The sequence below is a fragment of the Leptodactylus fuscus genome, chromosome 5, assembly GCF_031893055.1.
Source record: "Leptodactylus fuscus isolate aLepFus1 chromosome 5, aLepFus1.hap2, whole genome shotgun sequence".
In the NCBI taxonomy this organism is placed as follows: Eukaryota; Metazoa; Chordata; class Amphibia; order Anura; family Leptodactylidae; genus Leptodactylus; species Leptodactylus fuscus.
In genome coordinates this window covers 6,744,293-6,751,736 of record NC_134269.1, presented here as the reverse complement: position 1 = coordinate 6,751,736, position 7,444 = coordinate 6,744,293, and the positions used below count along the sequence as shown (strand labels likewise).

At 48.8% G+C, this 7,444-nt stretch overlaps 1 long non-coding RNA gene across 2 annotated transcripts in view; it reads right to left on the bottom strand.

The window, feature by feature from the left end:
• Nucleotides 1-459: 459 nt before the first annotated feature.
• LOC142202337 (uncharacterized) overlaps nt 460-7,444 on the bottom strand; it is a 652,408-nt gene continuing 645,423 nt past the window's right edge. For both annotated transcript variants that reach the window (XR_012716073.1, XR_012716074.1), the window contains exons 2-3: nt 3,123-3,213; nt 460-498 (exon numbers count right to left, since the gene is read on the bottom strand). This is a non-coding gene — a long non-coding RNA (uncharacterized LOC142202337). The remainder of the gene's footprint in view (nt 499-3,122; nt 3,214-7,444) is intronic.

The following is a 7,444-nucleotide window of genomic DNA, read 5'->3' as shown; positions in this document are numbered from 1 at the left end:
TGGAGAGGACAGAGCTGGTGTCGGCCAGGTATTCCCACAACATGTGCCTATACTTGTCCCTCCTGGTGACACTAGGCCCCTGAGTGGCAGTAATTTGTCCAGGGGGGCCATTAACGTGTTCCAGACCTAGGAATAAGTCTTCCAACAGGGTAGAGTTTTGCATGCCTTTGCTTCTACCCACTGTTTTTGCTGCTTAGCTTCCCTCCACATATGCACTGCTTTCGCCCCTAAACATCACCCCAGTTTATGCATCTGCTTCTACCCTGTTTTTTTGTTGAATTAGCTTCCCTGTACATCTACACTGCTTCTGCCCCTAAACATCACCCCAGTTTATGCATCTGCTTCTACCCTGTTTTTTTGTTGAATTAGCTTCCCTCCACATCTACACTGCTTTTGCCCCTAAACATCACCCCAGTTTATGCCTTTGCTTCTACCCAGGTTTTTTGTTGAATTAGCTTCCCTCCACATCTACACTGTTTTAGCCCCTAGACATCACCCCTGTCCATGTGGGGTCGGTGGCCTCGTCATCCATCAACTCCTCTTCCAATTGCGCACTGTCCCCTTACTGCAAACCGCACATGACCACAGCTTTCCCTTGATGGCAACTGTGTCTCATCATCCTCACTGAGGTCCAGAAACGTCAGTGGCAGGTCCACAACCACAAAATTGGAAGGAAATGGCGGATGCTGCAGTATTTCTAACACCTGTTCCTGGTGCTCGGGCCTGGTCTGTGTTGTACCCTGCACCCTGCTGAACGCAGCTGCCATATCTGGAGTTGTGATGAGCGCATGCTAATGTTTCGTGTCCACTGCAATGGATGGGATAGGATTTCACATAAGTCTGCCACCCATGGCCACTCATGGTTGAGCAACTGAGGGAGCTGACTTTGACGAATCCTAGGGTTTTGTAGTTGGAACTCCATCAAAGGTCTGTGCTGCTCACACACTCTGCTCAAGAGATGATATGTTTAGTTCCAGCAGTGTGGAGACGTCGCACAACAGCTGTTGTTCGGGCAGATACCGGCGTTGTAGGAGTGCATAGAGGCTAGCGGCGGCAACTATAGACTTTCAAAACAAACCGCACAAGCGCTGCACTTTCACCAGTAGCTCAGGAACATTGGGGTACTTTTTTGAAAAGATTAGCAGCAATGAGTTAAAAACGTGGCCCAGGCATGGAATATGTTGCAGGCTGCCAAGCTACAGAGCCGATCCCAGGTTACGGCCATTACCACACATGACAACATGCCTGGGCCCAGGTGCAGTGGCAAAAACCACATTGCCATCGCATCGAGGATGGCATGACTCACTTTGTAGGCAGTGTACTGTCTGTCCCCCAAGCTGATGAGCTTCAGCACGGCCTGCTGACGTCTCCCCACACCAGTGTTGCAGCGTTTCCAGCTCGTAGCTGGGGTCCAGTTAACGGCGGAGGAGGAGGAGGAGGAGGAGGAGGGTGGTGTTCCAGCCCTCCTCCCAGGAATGTTGTGTGGGGAGACAAGTCAGTCCACTACGGTAGTTTGCCCAGGGGGTGCCATTAACGTGTCCCATACCTAGGGAAAATTCTTGAAACAGGGGAGAGTTTTGCATCTTTGCCCTTGCTGCCTCTGGACATCCCTTTGCTTCTAGCCACCTTTTTTCCCTGCTTAGCCTGCCTCCACATCCACACTGATTTTGTCCCTAGACATCACCCCAGCCCATGCCTCAGCTTGTATCCCCAGTTTTTGCTGCTTAGCTTCCCTCCACATCCACACTGCTTTTGCCCCTAGACATCACCCCAGTCCATGCTTCAGCTTGTATCCCCAGTTTTTTCTGCTTAGCTTGCCTCCACATCCACACTGCTTTTGCCCCTAGACATCACCCCAGTCCATGCCTTAGCTTGTACCCCCAGTTTTTGCTGCTTAGCTTGCCTCCACATCCACACTGCTTTTGCCCCTACACATTACCCCTATCCATGCCTCTGCCTCTAGCCATAACTCTGCCACCCCTGGAAACTCATGGTGCAGAAACTGAGGGAGCTGACTTTGAGGAACCCTTGGGTTTTGTAGATGGAACTCCATCAAAGGTCTCTGCTGCTCACACACCCTGCTCAACATACGGTATCTGGTGACCTCGCACAACAGTAGGTGCTTCAGGCAGATGTAGGCCTTGCTGGAGTGTATTGTGGCTAGCTCCAGGTACTGTAGACTTGGGAAAGTGGGTGTCCAAGTGCCGCACTTTCACCCTTATCTCTGCTAATTTGTGGTATGTTTTTAAAAATCGTTGCACCACTACATTGAACACGTGGGCCAGGCATGGAACGTGTTGGAGGCTGGCAAGCTCCAGAGCCCTCCAACAAGACAAAAAAAGCCTGGCCCCAGGGGCAGCGGGGATGAACAAATTGCCATCTTATCCAGGATGGCATCCCTGACCTCAGAGGCAGTGTGCTGTCCGTCCCCCAAGCTGATGAGCTTCAGCACGGCCTGCTAACGTCTCCCCACACCAGTGTTGCAGCGTTTCCAGCTCGTAGCTGGGGTCCACTTAACGGCGGAGGAGGAGGGTGGTGTTTCAGCCCTCCTCCCAGGAATGTTGTGTGGGGAGACAAGTCAGTCCACCACATTTTGCGACCCGGTCCATTCCTCAAGTACATTCAACCACTGTGCCAAGAATGAAAGGTAGCATCCCTGTCCGCATGCACTTGTCCATTCGTAGCTGGTCACGTGGAACTTTTGGGAGAAGCGCTGAACTTAGGGACCGCCTCATGTCTGGGGAAAAGTGCTGGTGTGGATGGCACAGTGCGGTGGCGCAGTAGCCAGCAGGCCCAAAAAGGGCAGAGTGTCCACAAGCTGGGACCCCAACATCTCCTGGGCCAGAATTTTTGAGATGAGGCCGTTGAAGCCTTGGGCATGTGGGTGGGTTGCGCTGTACTTTAGCCTGGAATGAAAGGCCTGGGAGATGGTAAGTCGCATTGCAAAGTGTGTAAACCACAGTCAGTTTGTCCTCGACCTATACATTTAGAAATTATCTCCCCCGGCGAGGAACGTGGCCTCGATGGGGGAAATTTTTCTAAGGAAGCTAGAAAATAGGGCATCTTGGGCCTTGCTGGCTCAGGTCTAGCTTCTGTCATGCAGCTGTCTTCTGCCTCTGGACATCCCTTTGCCTCTAGCCACCTTTTTCCCTGCTTAGCTTGCCTCCACATCTACACTGATTTTGTCCCTAGACATCACCCCAGTCCATGCCTCTGCTTGTATCCCCAGTTTTTTCTGCTTAGCTTGCCTCCACATCCACGCTGCTTTTGCCCCTAGACATCACCCCTATCCATGCCTCTGCCTCTAGCCATAACTCTGCCACCCCTGGAAACTCATGGTGCAGAAACTTTGGGAGCTGACTTTGAGGAACCCTTGGGTTTTGTAGATGGAACTCCATCAAAGGTCTGTGCAGCTCACACACTCTGATCAAGATATGGTATGTAGCGTTTCAGCGTGTGTGGACATCAGGCAGATGTAGGCCTTGCTGGAGTGTTTTGAGGCTAGCAGCGGCTCCTGTACACTTGCAAAAGTGGGCGCACAAGCGCCTCATTTTCACCAATAGCTTCGGTACATTTGGGTATGTTTTCAAAAAATGTTGCACCACTAAGTTAGACGTGGGCCAAACATGGAACGTGTTGGAGGCTGGCAAGCTCCAGAGCCGCTACCAGGTTCCAGCCATTATCACAGGCGCAAAAATGCCAGGCCCCAGGTGTAGCAGGGAAAAAAACATTGCCATCTCAGCCATGATGGCATCTCTGACCTCGGAGGCAGTGTGCTGTCTGTCCCCCCAAGCTGATGAGCTTCATCGCGGCCTGCTGATGTCTCCCCACGCCAGTGTTTTAGCTTTTGCCACTAGTAGCTGGGGTGGAGGTAGGCGCAAATATGCCAGGCCCCAGGTGTAGCAGGGAAAAAAAAAAAGCCATCTCAGCCAGGATGGCATCCCTGACCTTGGAGGCACTGTGCTGTCTGTCCCCCAAGTTGATGAGCTTCAGCACGGCCTGCTGATGTCTCCCCACGACAGTGTTTTAGCGTTTGCTGGGGTGGAGGTTGCAGCGTATTAGGGTTTCAGTCTACTCCTGCCATGAATTTTGGCCTGGAGAGGAGAGAGAGAGAGGAGATAGGGTAACTCAGTTTGCACCCAGGGACCAGACTCCACCACATTCACCCTGCCTGTCCTTAAAGATAAGCAGCATCCCTGACCATAGGCGCTTGTCCATGTGTCGGTGGTCAAGTGGACCTTGCAGCAAAGCGCGGAACTAAGGGCCCACCTGATGTTGAGTGACACGTGCTGGTGCAAGGCGGGGATGCCACACCGGGAGAAGTTGTGACGGCTAGGGACAGCATAGCGAGGTGCCGCAGTTGCCATCAGGTCCAGGAAGGCCGGAGTTTCAACAAGCCGGAACGCCAACATCTCCTGGGCCAGCAATTTAGCGATGTTGGCGTTTAAGGCTTGCGCGTGTGGGTGGTTAGCGATGTATTTCTGCCGGCGCTCCAATGTCTGAGAGATGGTGGGTTGTTGTAAAGAAGTTGAGTTGTTTTGTAAAAAGAGACAAGTCTTTGGCCCAGTAAAATTCTTGGAAATAAAGAGAGACCTCAATTTCTGCATGTGTGAGACAGATTAGTTATTTGAGATTCATCCGTCATGAGGGAACAAGACATTACATTTCCGGACCTCTTGGCTGTATTTACATAGGGTGCTGTGGTTATACCTTTTCCACCCTGGATGTTTTGGGCTCGTCTCTAAAACTACGGCATAATGGGGGGACCTTGGATTTAAAAAAAAACAAAAGCCCAACATTTAATGTATTTAGACGTGATGGTTGATTTGTCCCAAAATAAAACTATAAAATAAAACTTTTCGGGGAGGTCAAGGATTTTGAACATGGGACCTGATACAGAATTAGTTCAGAGGATTCAAGAAGGCTTTCCCTTTCCTTGGACATATCAGGGTCTTCCTAGTTGGGGATTAGATGAGCCAAACTGTTTCCCCAACTAGATGATATGACCTATTTGCCCTATTTGACGACCTCGGGAACGGAGACCTCAGATCTTCTTAAGTCATCGTAGAATGGACAAATTGCAGCTGTTAAAATTCTTCTCCATAAATTTTATATTTATATATTCTTAAACTTCTTAATTCCTCTATCTTAATTATATTTAGACAAAATTCTGTGTGTCTTTATAAACTACAATGTCACAAGGCCTTGATATCAAGACACCTTCTATCCCGCCTTATTCCTAAAGGGGGTCTAGGCCTACCCCGTATAGAGTCATATTAGCATACTTCTATACCAAATCAAATGAGACAATGGCTTAACCTTCATAACTCCAAGCATTGGTATCAAATGGGAAAAAAACAACTTGTTTTTTCAAATCTACTAGAACTACAACCTTATAACACACCACTGCCATGTGCTGATTCTCACAGTAGTGTGAAGTCTAGGCTCTTGGAACAAACATGGTGGTTCTCTTTTTCCCATTTGGATTTCTGATCTTCATTTATGTCTGAGATGCTTTATACTATCCCATCAAATAGAGTTACCAAATAAATCACCAATTGAACTTGTTTCCATAGCTATAAAACACTTTATTTATTTCCAAAAAAAGTTTGAACACCACATAGAAAAGATGCAGTAAACATTCATACATGTATGCAAAATCTTACTGTAAGGGAATTGCTAGGACAGCAATTCCCAGTAACTGTTTAAACCCTGGGATGGGCACAAGAGACAGTGAGCCCTAAGCTGAAGCCCCCCGCTTGCCCTTCCTATTGCCAGACCCTATTCTAGGTAATAGGCGACAACCACGAAGACAGTCCCTCCCTGAATACGTGAAACACAAAGTGCAGACAAGACGAACAACAACAAAGGGAGGTCAGCTAGCCAGGGTTCGGTAACAGGAGAGCGATGCAGTGCCAAATCAGAGTCCAAAAGAATTGTCAGTAGGGAAAGCCAGAGGTCAAGGATTAGAGTACAAGTAATATAACAGCAAGAGATACCAGAAGCAAGAGGCAATAACCGGCACCAGTGTGAATGTGAGCAAAGACTAAATAGGGGAGGAAGAACCTGCCCTGAACCTGATAGGAAGGAAAGCTGTCAATCATAGGCAAGACAAAATCAAACCACTAAATGGACAGAGGGAACAAGGGCAGAAGACGGGTGTGGTGCAAATCCAATTAAGAACTAGAGCCATGTTCACACAGTGCAACTAAAAACTTTAAGCAGATTATCAAACTGCATACGCCTCCTGCACCGCAGCACGCGAGCAGAGGGCGGCGCAGAGGCCTGAACAGCCAGAGATGTTACAGTACCCCCCCCCTTTTATGAGGGGCCACCGGACCCTCACCAGACAAACCAGTTCTAGAGGGATTCTGAGTTTTTCCTGCCTTGTATTTTGGTTCTGCTTGAACCACAGACGCTTGAGAACCAGGCAAACATTTTTTATTCATCCGGCGTTTCTGATACCACCAGGTTTTAATACCGGAGGGGCGTTCCCAACTTTTAGTAGCTGAGACCTTCTCCTCAGTGACACAATCTACAGAATGTAAAGCAATACAGTGGGATGAGCACTGATCTCCCCATTTTACCAACTCCTTTTTACCCCAATCCAAAATAGGGTTATGGAGCTTCAGCCAGGGGAACCCCAAAAAAACATCAGCAGAGAGATTCTCCATAACAAAAAGGCTTATGACCTCTGAATGTGTAGAACCCACTTGCAAAGAGATCAAGGGGGTTTTAAAACTGACTTTACCCCTGGCCAGTGGAGTAGAATCCGCTCCAGTAACAGACATAGGTGTATCAAGTGGCAAAAACAATGCCCAAAGATTCAACAACTGAATATTTAATAAAATTTGCTGCAGACCCAGAGTCAACTAGGGCCTTGCCAGAAACAGATCTGTCCCCAGAGGACAAAGACACAGATAACAACATCTTATTGTTATTTCCACCAAATACCTGGTTGCCTGAGTGGTTCTTCTGATTACCACTCAGGCACTGAAGTTTTTGCGCAGGTGACAAGGGTCTGATAGAGCAGTCTCGGATGACATGACCAGAGGAATCACAGTACAGACACAGGTTATTTCTGAGACGATGCTCTAGTCGTGTTCTGGCGTCCACAGCTCCCAGTTGCATGGGTTCTTCACCAGAAGTGATGGGAGGAAAGGTGAGTTTTTCAGGAGAGAGAGAGGAAGAGACAGAAAACTTGGAGGCAACAGGCCCTACTCTCTCTTTCAAATTTTCCCGGATTTTACGGTCAATACGGACCGTCAAAGTCATGGCCTGCTCAAGGGTAGGGGGATCTGGGTGACCAACCCAGAGCTCCTTCACATGGTCACACAAACCTTTTTTAAAGTGAGCTTTTAGCGCTGACTCACACCAACCTGCAGTTACACTGCACTTACGGAACTCTGCGCAATACTCCTCTGCAGAGCGTTTTCCCTGCCGC